This window comes from Lepidochelys kempii, chromosome 16 (genome assembly GCF_965140285.1).
Source record: "Lepidochelys kempii isolate rLepKem1 chromosome 16, rLepKem1.hap1, whole genome shotgun sequence".
Lineage (NCBI taxonomy): Eukaryota > Metazoa > Chordata > Testudines > Cheloniidae > Lepidochelys > Lepidochelys kempii.
In genome coordinates, this window is record NC_136395.1 from 2,876,271 (window position 1) to 2,894,100 (window position 17,830).

A 17,830-nucleotide genomic window follows, 5' to 3' on the forward strand; every position below is an offset into this window, starting at 1 on the left:
TTGTAGTAGGTGACTTCTGGGTACTCTTCTAGCTCTGTCAATCTGTTTCTTCACTTCAGCAGGTGGGTATTGTAGTTGTAAGGATACTTGATAGAGATCTTGTAGGTGTTTGTCTCTGTCTGAGGGGTTGGAGCAAATGCGGTTGTATCGAAGAGCTTGGCTGTAGATAATGGATCGTGTGGTGTGGTCTGGATGAAAGCTGGAGGCATGTAGGTAGGCACAGTGGTCAGTAGGTTTCCGGTATAGGGTGGTGTTTATGTGACCATCTCTTATTAGCACCATAGTGTCCAGGAAGTGGACCACTTCTTTGGACTGGTCTAGGCTGAGGTTGATGATGGGACGGAAATTGTTGAAATCATGATGGAATTCCTCAAGGGTTTCTTTTCCATGGGTCCAGATGATGAAGTTGTCATCAATGTAGTGCAAGTAGAGTAGGGGCATTAGGGGACGAGAGCTGAGGAAGCGTTGTTCTGTCAGACATAAAAATGTTGGCTTACTGTGTGGCCATGCGGGTACCCATCGCAGTGCCGCTGATTTGAAGGTATACATTGTCCCCAAATGTGAAATAGTTATGGGTAAGGACAAAGTCACAAAGTTCAGCCACCAGGTTTGCCGTGACATTACCAGGGATAGTGTTCTTGACGGCTTGCAGTCCATCTTTGTGTGGAATGTTGGTGTAGAGGGCTTCTACATCCATAGTGGCCAGGATGGTGTTATCAGGAAGATCACCGAGGGATTGTAGTTTCCTCAGGAAGTCAGTGGTGTCTCGAAGATAGCTGGGAGGGCTGGTAGCGAAGGGCCTGAGGAGGGAGTCTACATAGCCAGACAATCCTGCTGTCAGGGTGCCAGTGCCTGAGATGAAATTTATTTGTTGGTCTCTAGGGTTCCGCAAGTCCTCCTTTTCTTTTTCTGGATACAGACTAACACAGCTGCTACTCTGAAACCTGTCAGATGTTCTTGTCAACTGCTGGAAATGGCCCACCTTGATTATCACTAAAAAGGTCCCTCCCCCCCCTTGCTGGTAATAGCTCACCTTACCTGATCACTCTGGTTAGAGTGTGTATGGTAACACCCATTGTTTCATGTTCTGCGTGTAAATCTCCCCTCTGTATTTTCCACTGAATGCATCCAATGAAGTGAGCTGTAACTCAGAAAAGCTTATGCTCAAATAAATTTGTTAGTGTCTAAGGTGCCACAAGTCCTCCTTTTCTTTATACCAATTAGAGAGGAGCAAAAGACGGTGGGGACACCACTTTTCGGATTATCCCTCCCTCCATCACAGGCCCCACACCCCACTGCCAAATGTGGGTTTCCCCCGGTCATCAGCCTCACTCTGCACCCAATATCCACCCGAAGTGCCCGGAATCTGGCCCTCCCCCCAGGCCAGGGGTGACTCTGAATTGTCCCTGGAGAAACTGAGCTCCCTCCGTGTTCATTCAGTTGCCTCCCCCCCAGCCCAGCATTCGCACTCGCCTTCCTGTCCTCGGCTAGGAGCGAGACGCCTGGTCTGCGGAAACTCCTGGGCAGCGCGATTAGCCGCCGCCGCAGCCGCAGGGCACAGCGCATAGAAACCTGCGGGCTTCCGCTCATCGCGGAGCATCGCCGGTCTCGGTGGGGGAGTGCAGGGTCCTCCGGCTTTCACCCCTGAGCCTCCACCCGGAGAAATTCGTCAGCTGCCGCAGGTAACTCCCGGACGTACTGACCCTCTCTTCCAGCTTTTAGTGGTGGGGGTGTTGAAAGCTGCCCCCTGAGACCTGTCCGTGTCTCGCCCCGCTCAGTGGGGTTGGGAGCACAGTCGTGTCTCCGGGAGTGGGGACCCGGACAGGGGTAAGGGCCGGGGGCCCAGGCTTGGGCCACAGCCGGGACCCCGGGCGCGGGACCGGGAGCGGAGCCCCTTGTGAAGGCTGGGGGTGGGCGCCTATCCTTCCCGCGGAAGGGGGCCTTCGAGTGTGTGCGTTCAGGGGCGCAGGTTCATTTCACCCCTTCTCCGCTGGCACCCACCGCCTATGAGCTCCTTTCCCTGCCAAGTTTTGATCTTCGCGACTCTTTGAGTTTAGTCTATTTCGGAACATTTTCCTTCAACCCGAATCACTGTTTCAGCTAAAAGATTCTTAAGAGAGGAATTTTGTTCTGAAAGGACTTGACAATTGAACAAATCAACAAAGTACGAATTTCCCTCATGCTGAGTTATTTGTAAATTTCTGAAGTGGGGCTCAGCCACCTCTCCGGGTAGCATTAGTCCAGTTCTCAGTAATAATCATTAACTCGAATAACGTCCTCCTTATTCCAGCGCTTTGGGATTGGAATGGATTCTGTCATTCCAACATTGCTGGAAAGCTGACCTGCATGTATTATTTTACTAATGAAATACATTTATGCTGTTATTTTTTTAAGTAAAGGCATTTATTATTTCTTAATTTGGATGAAAGTTTGGAACATTGTTGAGGCTTAGGATTCCTAGCGCACTTTAGAGCTCTCTTTAGTAGCAACTGGTGAGCCAGATTTCTTAAACAATTTATTAGCAGAATGCAAATGTTTTATCAGATACTGGAGGGACAGGAACAATCTTAGACTGACAAGGACCTAGAAAGACAGAGAGGAAATAGACAGACAGGGGAAGAGACAGAAAGCAGGCAGAGACACAAGACAGTGTCATCCACAAATTGGATAAACAAATAATGCTAGATTGGGGATATCCTTTTAAAGCTGCTAACTATTTTATCTTATGTGAATTTTCCCAGCAAAGACCTTCTTACATCCTTTAAAAAGATGTTACATTTGATCTGAATGTAGAGGGGTTATTGGTTTGATAAAGGCTCCAGCTGATACCAGGGACCCATCATGCTATGTCTATCTATCAATTGCCAAACACACCCATCTTTCGCTTTATCCCTCTCTTTTTCACCATTCTTTTTCCTAATTTTTGGAAACAAGTTTGACAACTGATAGGCCCCTGTATTATTATTAATTAATCCCACATTTTTTCTGCAATATAATTAGAATTTTTTGAAGTTAAAGATTTGCTAAAGCAATCCATATCCCTTATCCACAATAAATAAAGCAGCCCAGATTGTTACTTTGTTCTGATCTAAAAGTGCCCCTGGTCTAGATAGACAGATAGATGCTGTCATATTTACAGGGTAGCCACAGTCCGGTCAACCTCCTTGCATCCCATCAGGTGTTTGATCTCTTGCCCTTACTTGTCTGGGTGTGGGAATCTCACAATTCTCCCACACTTAACCTGGGATCTGGGTACAACCCCGTCTGTGTCAAACCCTTCTTACTGAGCAGGTCCACCTGGCTGTCACAAGTGCATCCTCTTAAATCCAGCTACCATATTCAGCAGCAGAAACAAAACTTTGGAGAAAATTTAGGAACACACACATCCAGTCTCTTCTAATCTCACTGAGCTACTGGAACCCAATGGGTCCAGCTCACAGTCCTGTAGGAAGCCATGGGGCCCATGCTAACTTCAGTCTAGCAGGTGCAGATAATGCTGGTAGTGAACATGTGGCATCATGGGCTCGCTGCCCCAGTACCAGCCTGCCAGGGATGTACTCCAGTGGCTGGCTAATGACAGGGGTCCACGCTGCTGCAACTTCTTTGTTGTTGTTACCCATGTTAGCTAGATTGAAGCTGGCATGTTATGCCTAACTGTGCCACAATCACACCTTTCTGGATCTGTAGCCATAACCTCAGCTTGCCCTGCATGTTGGTCTCCCATTTCTCAGGGAAGTTGGGTCTTTGGTCCCAATCATCCCGATGCAACTATGGTGCCAAGTCTTGCCTTTTCTTTAGGCCTTGTCTGTATGGGGAAATAGGGAGCAGATCAATGATTCTGGAATTCAGTAACATTTATTCTGTAACAGTATCCACCCAGAGAGCTGGCTTGTTCTGCCCTGTCCCATTTCCCAGGGTAGACAATGAGAATGGCAGTGGGTCAGTTGGACCATCTAGAACAGTGGTTCTCAACTAGGGTTACGTGTACCCCTGGGGGTACTCGGAAGTCTTCCAAGGGGTACAAAAGCTCAACTAGATATTTGCCTAGTTTTACAACAGGCTGCGTAAAAAACACTAGTGAAGTCAGTACAAACTAAAATTTCATACAGTGATTTGTTTAGACTGCTCTGTGTACTATACACTGAAATATAAGTACAATATTTATATTCAAATTTATTTATTTTATAATTGTATGGTAAAAATGAGAAAGTAAGCCATTTTTTCAGAAATAGTGTGCTGTGACACTTTTGAATTTTTATGTCTGATTTTATAAGTTTTTAAGAGGTGAAACTTGAGGGGTACACAAGACAAATCAGACTCTTAAAATGGGTAAGGTAGTCTGGAAAGATTGTGAGCCACACTTTTTGGCATCGTGTCCCCTTTTTAATTTTCAAGAAACCCTCACGCCCCCCACCTCTCCTTTACCATCATCCAACCCCCCTTTTAACAAATTCAATTTGTAATTTAAAATTAAAAATAAGCACAAATAGTTTTTCTTGGCACAAAAATTTAATAAAAATGAAATTTAAGATAAGAAATAGCATAAACAAAACAAATTTAATGTGAAGGATGATGCTGCATTTTCTTCATGAGTTGGGAAATCCTAGGTTTGAAAGATGAAAGTGTGCAACGCAAATTGTTTTTGACATCCAGTTGATTCCTTTGTTTTGTTTTTATTATGACTAAACTTGAAAAGCTTTTTTCACAGAGGTACATGGACGAAAACGAAAGAATAATATGTAGTGCTTCTTCTCCAACTTTTCGGGTAAATTGGGAAATATTTTATCCCAAATTGTTCCAGGCTTAAGTTTTCAAAATTATCTTTTGCACTTGAATCGTATCTCATTTTGAGTGCTTGTTCTTGCAATACTTCTGGCAATGAATCGACATCAACACTGAATGGATTATGTGCTAATTTATGAACAGGGTTGCCAGAAAAGTTGTCTGGAAAATAGCAGATGAATTCGTCAGCAAGGCAGTCCAGATGAAACACAACTTTGTTCTTTGCATTCTCTTTACAAAGTTCTTGGAAACCTTCATTTTCAGCGAGTGATGAAAATGTTGGAAAAGACAAAAAGTTAGGCATCTGGGCTTGTGTTCGATGTTTCCAAAGCTTGATTTTTTCCGCAAACACTTTGATGGCACCGTGGTGCACTATAATGTTTTCAGTGTTGTTTCCTTACAACTTCAAATTGAGATTGTTCAAAGATTCAGAAATGTCCATGACGTATGCCAGTGAAAGTTGAAACGTGTGGTCTGTAAATGCATGCTATAACTCTCTTCTTTTTTCTGTTGCTTGAGGAAAATTTCCACTTCATCTTTCAGTTCGAATAATCTCGAAAGCATGTTCCCTTTGGAAAGCCATCATACCTCTGTGTGAAACAAAATAATTTTATGATCCACTCCCAAATCTGCACAAAGAGCTGCAAAAAGTCTCGTATTTAAAACACTGTTCTTCACAAAATTGACAACTTTGATGGCCAAATTCAACGAGTCATGTAAGTCATCTGGAAGGGTTTTAGCAGCCAATGCTTATCTGTGTATGACACAGTGAGTCATGGTTATGGCTGGATTTTTTTTCTTTCACCAAGGTCACAAATGCAGAGCAAGAGCCAAGCATCACTGGAGTACTGGCTGTGCATACACCAACCAGTTTTTCACATGAAAGGCCATTCTCTTAAAAAAAAAAAAAAAAAAAAAAGTCAGAAAACGTTTTCATAACATCCGAAGCCTTTGATGTGGTCATCAATTCCTTCGAAAAAAGCAGTTATTCTTTCACAGTTCCATCGTTAATGAATCAAACGTAGACAAACAAATGACAGCATTGTACTACATCAGTGGTATCGTCGCACTGAATTGCGAAAAAAGGAGAAGCTTTCACTGCCTCCACAACTTGAAGTTTTAGATCTTTCGCCATGTCATCGATGCGATGTTTCGTGGAATTGTCAGAAAACGAAATTTCCGATATATTTTTCTTGCTTTCAGCACCAAGCACAATATCCGCTTCTTTCAATAAGCAAGGCTTCACAAGAGTTTCTCCTATTATGTGCGCTTTCTTAGCTTTAGCGATGAGCAATGACAGTTCATAAGATGCTTCTACCACTTTGGCCGACGCTTAATGAAAAGCTCCAGTAGTGTCCAGCTTCATGCATTTTAAACGTTGAAGTTTAGCAGCAAAAAGCTCTTTTGGTTTCTCTTTCAAAGCGTTGTGGCTCTTTGCCAAGTGTCACTCAAGACGACTAGGTCTCAAGGCATCATTGCTGAGAACCGCGTGGCATACTATGCATTGAGGATGATCGATCCCATTTTTTTCCATGATGGTGAAACCATACTTAATGTAGTCTTCATCATACTTCCTTTTCTTAATCGTGGCCATAATACATTATAAAAAAATCTATAAAAATAATTTTCCTGATTCATGAATAATAACGGATGCAAGTTAATTTGAGTTGTCGCAAACATTTATTTACTACTACTACTATTACGTAGGGACGCGTGCTGCCCTATATATACCCCACCACCAGTCCGGCAAGTAGCCGATCTTGCATTGTGAGTGGTGGAGATAACCACTCCCATGATAGAACACTCTCGAAGTCTCGAGAGTCTTGAATACTCTCGCAAGTGAGCTAGGAAGTTTTTAAAAGTTCCCTTGCTTTCTACATCGTTCTTCGGCTTCCTCACCAACTGAAATGGCACTCCGACACGTCAAAAGGCAAAAAAATAAAAAATATTCCCATTTTGTGGTATGAAATTTGAAAACATTGCAGTTATATAGTTTTATTTATAGTTGTATTTTTATTATTGTACTTTATGTTATACCTTTATTCTTGTCTACTTATATTCATAATCAGAAACGAGAAGATTGTTAATACTTTATTGTAGTTAAATAATATAGACCTGTAATTGGACAATTTTATGAATACTTATTATTATGTATACATAATAATTATAATTTTGTCTGTTGGTCTATTATCTCCTTGACCCTTGACTACCCCCTCCCGGGACCCTACCCCCTATCCAACCCCCCTGCTCCTTGTCCCCTGACCCCAATCAACATCCCCGCCCCCTGACAGGCCCCCCGAGACTCCCGCACCTATCCAAACCCCCTGTTCCCTGTCTCCTGACCGCCCCCACAAAACCTCTGCCCCATCCAACCACTCCCTGTCCCCTGACTGCCCCCTGGACACTGTTCCTGGTTCGCTGTGCACGCACACACAGATCCTAAACCCCCCCGTGCACAGCGAAACACCACATGCACAAAAAATGAAATACTCTATTGGAGTCAGGCCGAAATATCATTTACGGGCGACTTTTGACACTGTTACCCTGCCATCTGTCAACACAGCCAGATTCTACTAGCTGGCAAGGGGAGAAAAGGGAAAGGAGGGCAATGAATCATACCCCTCCCTGCCAGCATTTCAAACGTGGAACGTTGATCATGTTGGGAAGGTCGGACCCACACATCTCCATTTTCCCTCATTTTTTTGCCCCAGATGCGTGGGCATGATTGGAGCTATGCACAAACTTCAGGTATCCTGATCTGACTGATCTCCTGTTTGCCCTTTTGTCGAGTCACGCTGCTAAGCGCATTGAAATAGTAGCCATATAATAAAAGTATTAATTTTAAATAAACCAATCTGGTAAAAATCAATCCCAAAATGTCACTGTCTAGAGGTCTAAAGCGTAAAAGAACAGTGACTTCATTTAAATCTGGAAGACTGGATGAGACTACAGAAACGGTTACACCGAAGTCACATAGTGTAATGCTTATGGCACCTTAGAGACTAACCAATTTATTTGAGCATGAGCTTTCGTGAGCTACAGCTCACTTCATCGGATGCATACCGTGGAAACTGCAGCAGACATTATATACACACAGAGATCATGAAACAATACCTCCTCCCACCCCACTGTCCTGCTGGTAATAGCTTATCTAAAGTGATCATCAAGTTGGGCCATTTCCAGCACAAATCCAGGTTTTCTCACCCTCCACCCCCCCACACACAAACTCACTCTCCTGCTGGTAATAGCCCATCTAAAGTGACAACTCTCTTCATAATGTGCATGATAATCAAGATGGGCCATTTCCTGCACAAATCCAGGTTCTCTCACCCCCCACCCCCATACACACACAAACTCACTCTCCTGCTGGTAATAGCTCATCCAAAGTGACCACTCTCCCTACAATGTGCATGGTAATCAAGGTTGGCCATGTCCAGCACAAATCCAGGCTTTCTTTGTGCTGGACATGGCCCACCTTGATTACCATGCACATTGTAGGGAGAGTGGTCACTTTGGATGAGCTATTACCAGCAGGAGAGTGAGTTTGTGTGTGTGGATTTTGGAGGGGGGGTGAGGGGGTGGGAGAACCTGGATTTGTGCAGGAAATGGCCCACCTTGATTATCATGCACATTGTGAAGAGAGTTGTCACTTTAGATGGGCTATTACCAACAGGAGAGTGAGTTTGTGGGGGGTGGGGGTGGAGGGTGAGAACCTGGATTTGTGCTGGAAATGGCCTAACTTGATGATCACTTTAGATAAGCTATAACCAGCAGGACAGTGGGGTGGAAGGAAGTATTGTTTCATGATCTCTGTGTGTATATAATGTCTGCTGCAGTTTCCACGGTATGCATCCGATGAAGTGAGCTGTAGCTCACGAAAGCTCATGCTCAAATAAATTGGTTAGTCTCTAAGGTTCCACAAGTACTCCTTTTCTTTTTGCGAATACAGACTAACACGGCTGTTACTCTGAAAGTGTAATGCTTGTTAAACTTCGTGAAATATTCACATATCATGAGGACAACGGAGTGGTTTGTGTCTATTGTCGAGACGCCAGAGCTTCAGGAGAATTTTCAACAGGAAGAATGTGGAATGATGTATGGAAGTTGGATTTCTTAAAGCGAAATCTGTCAAATCCCTATGTTCAAAATACAAAGACTTTCTTGCTGAAGAGATTGTTATAGTCAGTCAGTACAACGATTTCAAGTTTGCAGTAGCCAAAAGAATCAAAAGCCAACTGGTTTTAAGTTTCCCGGATATGGTGATATTTGCTCACCCGAACGAAGAGTTTCAGGATCTTGCAAAGTTGATGGATATTGGAGGAACATTCCTAGCATCAAGTGCAGACTGTGAGCGTGGCTTTAGCTTAATGAACACTCTAAAAAACACTACGGAATCGTTTACAAGTAGATCATTTGAACATGCAGATGTATATTAAGAGTTACCAGCTGGATGGAGGACTGATAGATCTGGACAGAGTTTATATTGAATGTGCAAATGAAAAAGATCGCAGGGAAAAACAGTAAGGTTAGTTTAGCAGTCTTTGACATTTCAACCAATAAGAAAATTTAAAATGCATTTGTAATTACATATCTTATTCTTGGCTGATAATCATTTATTGATATTTTTTAGGAAAATTTTAAATTTAAAACACAAACTCTTGTTTTGCTTTTTTAACTTATGATGTCTCTATCTGAAAACCCATATAAATGGACATAATGGCATACTTATTAAATTCTTTATCATATGTTTATCAAAGTCTTTTCGGACATGTGTATAGAATGAAAGGTGAAAGTGGACACCAATGGGCAGAAGCCTATGGACTGATAATGATCATGATTAATATGTGCTTGATATATGCTCGTGATTGTCTATAAAAAAGATCATAAAGGGTAATGCTTAAAACTAACTTCTGCTTCATGAAGAATGGTTAAATTTCCTTTTTCTAAGTATTTAAAATGACATTTATAAAATAACATGGTGTAAAACTATTATTATTACAAATTGCAAATTAAAACTTTTTAAATGTATAAGCATTTTACTCGCTTGAGTGCATTTGCCTCATGGTGCACAAATTTGAACTCTGCTTCAAAAATTTGCACAGAAGAAATTTTTTGCACACACGGCCTGTCAAAAATTAGAGGGAACGTTGTCCCCAGGACCTCCTGCCCCTTATCCAACCCCCACCCCCCTTACCAGGCCACTCAGAGTGGCAGGACTGGCTTACTGGAAAGCCTGGGAGGTGGGCGGGCACAAGCCGCGCTGCCCGCATGGTGGCATGGCTGCGAGGGGCATGGGGGCGGGGGGGACAGCAGAGGAGGAGCTGGGGGCTAGCCTCCCCAGCAGGGAGCTCAAGGGCCAGACAGCCTCACGTTCCCCCTTGGAATTTCTTCTTGCCCCCCAGTTTAGGAACCAATGATCTAGAAGAATGCCTGTGATGGCTGTTCCATTGCTTGGCATCTGGAACAATTTAATCTAAATGGGTTAAATCACTCCTCTTATGACTGCATCTGTCTCTGAGAAAGGTGTTCAAACTGACCATTCCCTCCAGCAGGCTCAGCACCTGTCACAGAAACCCAATACATAAACCATGTTTTGGGGTACAGATCAACACTCTCACCATGGAGCACCTTCCCAGCCATCACAGATTGAAGATATGTATTGAGTGTCAGACAGATAGATACAAATTGGGGATGCACAGAGAAATAGATACATATTGCAGATGTGTGGGTGGATATGTATTGGGATGGACGGCGAGAAGTTTATTGGGGATAGAGGGATAGATGCACGTTGGGGATGGCTATGGGATTTGGGTAGATGTATGTGTATTGGATGGATAGATGTTTATGAGGGTGGATAGATAGACATGTATTTGTAGTTAATGTATGTTTTTGCAAAAAGAAAAGGAGTACTTATGGCACCTTAGAGACTAACCAATTTATTTGAGCATAAGCTTTCGTGAGCTACAGCTCACTTCATCGGATGCATACTGTGGAAAGTGTAGAAGATCTTTTTATATACACACACACAGCATGAAAAAGTACCTCCTCCCACCCCACTCTCCTGCTGGTAATAGCTTATCTAAAGTGACCACTCTCCTTACAACGTGTATGATAATCAAGGTGGGCCATTTCCAGCACAAATCCAGGGTTTAACAAGAATGTCTAAGGGAGGGCGGGGTAGGAAAAAACAAGGGGAAATAGGTTACCTTGCATAATGACTTAGCCACTCCCAGTCTCTATTCAAGCCTAAGTTAATTGTATCAAATTTGCAAATGAATTCCAATTCAACAATTTCTCGCTGGAGTCTGGATTTGAAGTTTTTTTGTTGTAATATCACAACTTTCATGTCTGTAATCGCGTGACCAGAGAGATTGAAGTGTTCTCCGACTGGTTTATGAATGTTATAATTCTTGACATCTGATTTGTGTCCATTTATTCTTTTACGTAGAGACTGTCCAGTTTGACCAATGTACGTGGCAGAGGGACATTGCTGGCACATGATGGCATATATCACATTGGTGGATGTGCAGGTGAACGAGCCTCTGATAGTGTGGCTGATGTTATTAAGCCCTGTGATGGTGTCCCCTGAATAGATATGTGGGCACAGTTGGCAACGGGCTTTGTTGCAAGGATAGGTTCCTGGGTTAGTGGTTCTGTTGTGTGGTATGTGGTTCCTGGTGAGTATTTGCTTCAGGTTGGGGGGCTGTCTGTAGGCAAGGAAGTGGGTTTGTGTGGGGGGGGAGTGGGGGGGTGAGAGAACCTGGATTTGTGCTGGAAATGGCCCAACTTGATTATCATACACATTGTAAGGAGAGTGATCACTTTAGATAAGCTATTGCTAGCAGGAGAGTGGGGTGGGAGGAGGTACTTTTTCATGCTTTGTGTGTATATAAAAAGATCTTCTACACTTTCCACAATATGGATCCGATGAAGTGAGCTGTAGCTCAAATAAATTGGTTAGTCTCTAAGGTGCCACAAGTCCTCCTTTTCTTTTTGCGACTACAGACTAACATGGCTGTTACTCTGAAACCTGTATGTTTTTGGGCACCTCATTGCTGAGCAAAAAAAAAACAAAAAAAAACGCCCAGCAGTTTGGCAAACTGCCCTGCTTGTCCACCCCTAGAACTGACCCCGTAGATGTGTATTGGATGGATAGCTGTATATTGGGGTGGGTGGATGGTGTGGCAAGGCACCTCCTTCGCCTTGCTGGACCAAGCACTTCCCCCTCTGGTGATGGGTAAATCAGCCCCACCCTACTCCGAGGAGTGTTCATCCTCCCATTATCTGTGCTCCTTTGGCCCTACTGGGTGATCCTACACAAACAAAAGGGCAATAGTCCCATAAACATGAAAACAAAGGGATGATACCTTCCCCTGCCTCCTCACTGAGGTGGGTGTTGCCCTGTAGCCTGCCCCAGGATGTCAGTCCTTCCCCTAGAAGGCACTCAGGCTTGTCTGCTTCCCCTATGGGGAGGAGTGTAGCCTCCCATTCTGGAGAAGCTTACTTCCCTGCTGCCACTAGCCTGGTAACAGCTTGTCTCTCTCTCCCTTCCAGTTTTAAAAGTTCTCAGGCAGCCCTTAACTGGATCCAGGTGTTCCTAATTGACCTGAGGTAACCCCTTCTCAGCTTATAGGGAAGAGGGCCTTTAACATTCTAGGGCTAACATGCCTGCCTTCCCACACCCTCTTGCAGCTGTCCAGCTGACTTTGTCACAATGACTGGATAGATAGATATGGACTGGATGGATAGATATGTTTTGGATGTATAGTGGCTGTATATTAGAGAGGGTGAATAGGTAGATCGTATTTCATAGACTATCAGGGTTGGAAGGGACCTCAGGAGGTCATCTAGTCCAACCTCCTGCTCAAAGCAGGACCAATCCCCAATTTTTGCCCCAGATCCCAAGTGGCCCCCTCAAGGATTGAAAATTCTTTATTATTTTATTATTATTATTAATTCTTTACTCTTTATAAAGAGTATTTTAAATTCTCTTTATTAAAACTCCTAATTATTCACTATTATGGATTGGATTGTCAAATTGTCACCATCCTCTTTGAAGTGTGCACCCCAAAGCCAGATACAGGACTCATTGTTAGTCTGACTAAGGTCATATCCCAAGGGATCCCACCACTCTGCTCCTTCTTAATCGCTCTCACATGATATCGCACTAGGAGTCACTGGTCTGCTGGTTCTCATTGGGGCTCCTGAGTCCTTAGGGCCCAGAAATCGTCCCCAGCCCATATGTCTTATCTATATTCTCAGTACCTAGCTGGATGGCCTGGCGTCTGGTCCTCTTTCTAACCATCTCCAACCAATCCACCATTTGCACATGACAGGTGAGTTGCTTTCTCTGGGTCCCTGACTGGGCCAGCAGAGTCAGCCACTCAAAATTGCATGAGATTGGCTTCAAACCAAGAGTTTTAAAAGTAATCCATGTTGGCTTCTTTCTTTGCTTTCTGCTTTGTGACCCTTCAGGGGGGCCTGGGGGTTGTCTCCAGCCTTTGTGGGGAGGGAGCAGGGATCACATCTCCAGCTTTCTTGAGGGGCAGGGGTCTGGTTCCAGCCTCCTTGGGGAGTTAGGATGGGCATATATCACATCAACAACTTTCGGTGGGATGGGGGGGGAGTTTGAGTCCCCAGCTTTCGTGGGAGGTGGGGGTCATGTCCCCAGCCTTCTCTCTACAAACACAAAGATTAGAAAGTGCCTTTTTCCTCCATGGAGGCTGAGATTCCCCCCCACCCCACCCCCGTCTGAGGAGCTGAGGCTTTAAGGGAGTCAGCATAGCTGGTGAGTCTGGAGATCAAACCTCAGAGCTGCCATGTCATCTGGCTGAGCCAGGTGGCCCTCCATGGCACTGCCCAGGGTGCGGGGGGTGGGTGGGTGGGAAGGGAAGGACTGATGCAAAGCTCTGCCTAGTTACTGGGTAGTGGCACTAACATCATTTCTGTTATTTCTCTCTCCCATCCTCAGTTTGTCCAATTCCCTCTGTCTGCCTCCTATAGGCCTCCCCCTCAATCCTCTGCCCTGTCCCTCTCTGTTCCTCACACCCCAATCCCAGACCCATAACCCTCTGTTCCATACTCGGATTGCTTGTCCCATTCCTCTCATTCCAGCCCCACACAAAACTGCCCCATCCCCGCTCGCCCTGATTCCTGCCTCATCCCTCCTCCATCCCATACTCCCATCCCGATCCCCTGCCCTGTTCCCCTTTTCTTGCTCTATACCCTCCTGCCTCCTGCACTTTACCTCTCCATCCCATATTCAAACCTACACCTTTCTCTGCCCTGGTCCCATCCCCCCACTGGCCCTATGCCACTACCACCACCTGGTCTGTCACTCTTCCCCCCAGGGCAGGTGGCCCGAGTCTGTGAGGCCCTGCAAGAGAGTGGGGAGTTCGAGCGTCTGGCACGGTTCCTCTGGGCCCTGCCGCCTACCCTTGCCCACAGGTCCCACCAGGTCCCTCCATGGGTGCGGGCCTGCCCTGAGCTGGGGCCACTGGGCCCCCACACCGCAGCCCTGCTGGCACCCTATTGCAGCCAGGCCTCACCCCGTGGGGCCCCAGGGACCTTGGGGGGCCTGGACCAGTACCCATCATGCAGGAGACTATCCTTCTCCAACAGCAACATCCAGCACAGGGCCAGCAGCTTCAAGGTGAGCAGGGCATCGGGTGGTGGGGCAGGAGAGGAAGAGGGTCATGAGCAGCAGATTGACAGCTCCTTGGTGAGAGAATAGAGTGTAGGGTACAATCCCCCACCCCCAGGGAATAGACTGTGGGCGATGATTAAATAGACTGCTGGGGACAGCTCTGCCCCCCCTCCCCAAGAGGAATGCTCTGTAGGGCAATCCCACCTCCTCCTCAGGTGGGACAGACTGGAGGGGATGATTCTGTCTCCCACAGCCACCACCCAGTGAATAGACTGCAGTGGATTATGCTGCCCACCAGGATGGTGAATGCTCTATATGGGCCTGTGCATGGCTGGGAAGGCTCATCAGGATAGGGTATAAGGGTCTCCCTGCTGACCCCATCCCTGTGTTGATACCCATCCCACTGCCCTTCTCTCTGTCCCCAGGAGAAGACACGGAACCTGCTGCGGGAATGGTACCTGCAGGACCCCTACCCCAACCCCTCCTGCAAGCGCCATCTGGCCCATGCCACTGGCCTTACCCCCACCCAGGTGGGGAACTGGTTCAAGAACCGCCGACAGCGGGACCGTGCTGCCTCGGCCAAGAACAGGTGAGGGGCCTGAACATCCCCAGGATCCAAGATGGTGCCTGCCCCAGGCTGCAGCATACAGGCCAAGTGGGACTGGATAGGATAGGAGACATACATGAAATATTCAAGGGGTCCTGTGCTGCCTGGAGTGGGGCGGGGGCAATAAGGGGTCCTGTGCTGCAGAGAGTGGGGCGGGGTGCTTAGTAGAAGGCCCCTTGCTGCTGGGAGCGGGTGGGTCAGTAGTGTGAGCTGTGCTTCAAGGATCATGGTGGAGGCTCAGTATGGGGTGTTGTTCTTCAGGGATTGGGATAGGGTGTCAGTAGGGGGCACCAGGGTTCAGGGAGAGGGTCAGGGCCTGAATAGGGGGCGCAATGCTGTATGGAGTCGGGTGGCAGGGGTGCAGTAGAACAGGGGTTATCAACCTTTTTCTTTCTGAGGCCCCCCTCAACATGCTATAAAAACTCCAGGGTCCAGAGGGGGAGGGGAATCAGGGCTCCAGACCAAGAGTGGGCCGCTGGACATAGGCGTAGTTTGATTTCTATTGGGGGAGGGCAGGGGCTGGTGGGGCTTGGGCCAGCTCCGCACAGTGGGGTCCAGGAAGGCAGCGCCACCTCCACCCTCTGACTCACCACGTCAGGCCACCTAGCCTGTCTGGGTTGTGTGTGGTGGGGGTTCAGCTCCAAAAGTTTGAAAACTGTTCAGAGTACAGGGAGGGGGGAGCTCAGGGCTGTGGGTGGGGGGTGTAGCTCAGGGTGCAAGGAGGGGGGAGCTAGGGGCTGTGTGCATGCAGGGGGTAGTTCAGGGTGCAGGGAGGGGGTAGCTGGGGGCTGTGTGCGGGCAGGGGGGGGTAACTCAGGGTGCAGGGAGGGGGTAGCTAGGGGCTGTGTGCCAGGAGGGCTCCCCTGCGGTCACTACTCCCCAAGGGCTCTGCTGGCCACAGCGCAGGGTCCCCCTGCCTGGGCAGCTCTTACCAGATGTGTGAGCTGAGGAGCCGCTGCAACCCCAGGCACCAGCAGCAGCAGACAGGGGAATGCCGTGGCTGCCTGCTCTATGAAACTAGCCAGAGCAGCAGCTGCCCGCATTGCCCAGACTCTGGCTTCCTGCTTCCAACCTGGCCAGGGGGTGGGGGCCTCAGGGGCAGGGAGAGGAGGAAGTGGGGTGGGGAGCTGCCCCAGGGACTGTCCTGCTCTGGCACTGCAGTTGGTGGGGGGGACCAGGGCTTGGAGTTTCAGCACCGTGGTGGGGGGTGCTGGGGCTCAGGGTTTCAGCCCCATGACGTAGAGTGCCAGGGCTTGGGATCTGGGTTTCAGCCACAGGGTCCCGTCCCGTCCCCCCCACGAAAGGGCGCATGGACCCCTGGTTGAGAACCGCTGCAGAAGGGGATGTAGTGCTGCAGGGAGCTGGATGGAGGTTCAGTAGGGGGCACAGTTCTGCTGGAAGTAGCTTTCAGGGCTGAAAGCCAAACTGAATCTCCCAGTAATGTGGTTTTATTATTTCCTCCAAATACAAGTGGGGCTTCAGGGTGCGCCTGCTCAGGTTCAGTCCCTGGGATCCCAGTGCAGCCCCCCTGCTTATTGGAGAAAATGTTGCCACCTTATTTCCCATGTCGTGAGGGCTGGTCCAGGAGCACCTCATGTCTGGCACATGGGATCAGGACACTTGGGTTCTATTCCTTCCTCTTCCAGAGACCTTATGCAATTCCCTACTTCTCTCAGTGCCTGTTTGTTGTCTGTGCAGTGCCCAGAACAATGGGGAACCCAGTCTAGGTTGGAGGTCTATGCAGCATCCAGCACAATGGGTCCCTGATCTTGGATAGGGTCTGGACAATATCTGGCACCAAAGAGGCCCTGATCTTGGACAGGGTCTCTTTGCATGACCATAGCATGGTACTAATAACTTGCAGAGAGGGTTTACACTGGGAGAGGGATTACTATAATTGAATGGGGCTTTTAATTCTCTAGTTGCATTATTAATTGCCCCCACACCCAGACTCCAGAAAGATTCATCATCCCAGCCTCCCAAGGCTGAGAGTCAAGACACTGTGGGCCTGAGTGACACCCCATCTCTGCAAGAGCACAGCAGTGCCCTCAGCAGGAAGAAGTATCCCACCTCAACCATCAGTGACAGCAAGAGCAGTCTATGAACAGCAGAGACCTGCACCTGGCCAGGGGTGGGTAGGAGTCATGGATTTCCCCATCCCCACCATCCCCCTTGGATGACATGGAAGGATGTGACCTGCAGGGGGATCCAGCCAGAAGCCACAGGACAAGGATTACTTGTGTAAGCAAAGGCTGAATGAACTCTCCTCTGACATCTAGCAATGAGCCAAGATGAAAAGATTTCAGGAACAGACTGTATTTTCATAAACTCACCTACTCTTTCTAGGTGCACAGCATGATGGAGCTGCTTTGCCAAAGTGATCAGTTTTTGCTAGTCTTGGGTTACAAATCACTTTATTGAATGCAGGGGTAATGAAATGTTGTTATCCCTATTATATGAGTAAAGGGCAGCAGAACTGTACTTAGCCTGCCCTGATTGAGGGGCTTACCCTAAACTGAATCTCACTTGCTATGCAGGGGGCAGGGATGCCAATACCTAGGGCAGAAGAAAGAGAGTAAGAGTGAGTGTTCATGTCTGGGGGTATGGGGTCTTACTAGGGAGTCCTAGGTATTATTTGCTACTGTTCTCTGTAGTGTTTAAAAATAGAGCTGATTAGAGTTTTTGTGTGGGTTCAGTGATCACTAGAGCTGAAATCACTGATAACTAGGTGCTGAGCGTTAGATCTGGGGTATAGTAGTAATGGACTGAAAGAAATTGCAAAGTCTGTGGTAGAC

The 17,830-nt window shown here is 47.0% G+C and overlaps 1 long non-coding RNA gene across 2 annotated transcripts; it reads left to right on the forward strand.

Annotated features, from left to right (window-relative positions):
- The first annotated feature begins 1,541 nt into the window (after positions 1-1,541).
- Positions 1,542-17,066, forward strand: LOC140899365 (uncharacterized). Of its 2 annotated transcripts, XR_012155299.1 has the most exons (4): positions 1,542-1,682; positions 13,045-13,118; positions 14,854-15,017; positions 16,986-17,066. It is a non-coding gene; the product is annotated as an uncharacterized LOC140899365 (long non-coding RNA). The 2 variants fall into 2 exon arrangements; XR_012155300.1 differs by lacking the exons at positions 1,542-1,682; positions 13,045-13,118 and adding an exon at positions 14,371-14,434.
- Positions 17,067-17,830: the final 764 nt, after the last annotated feature.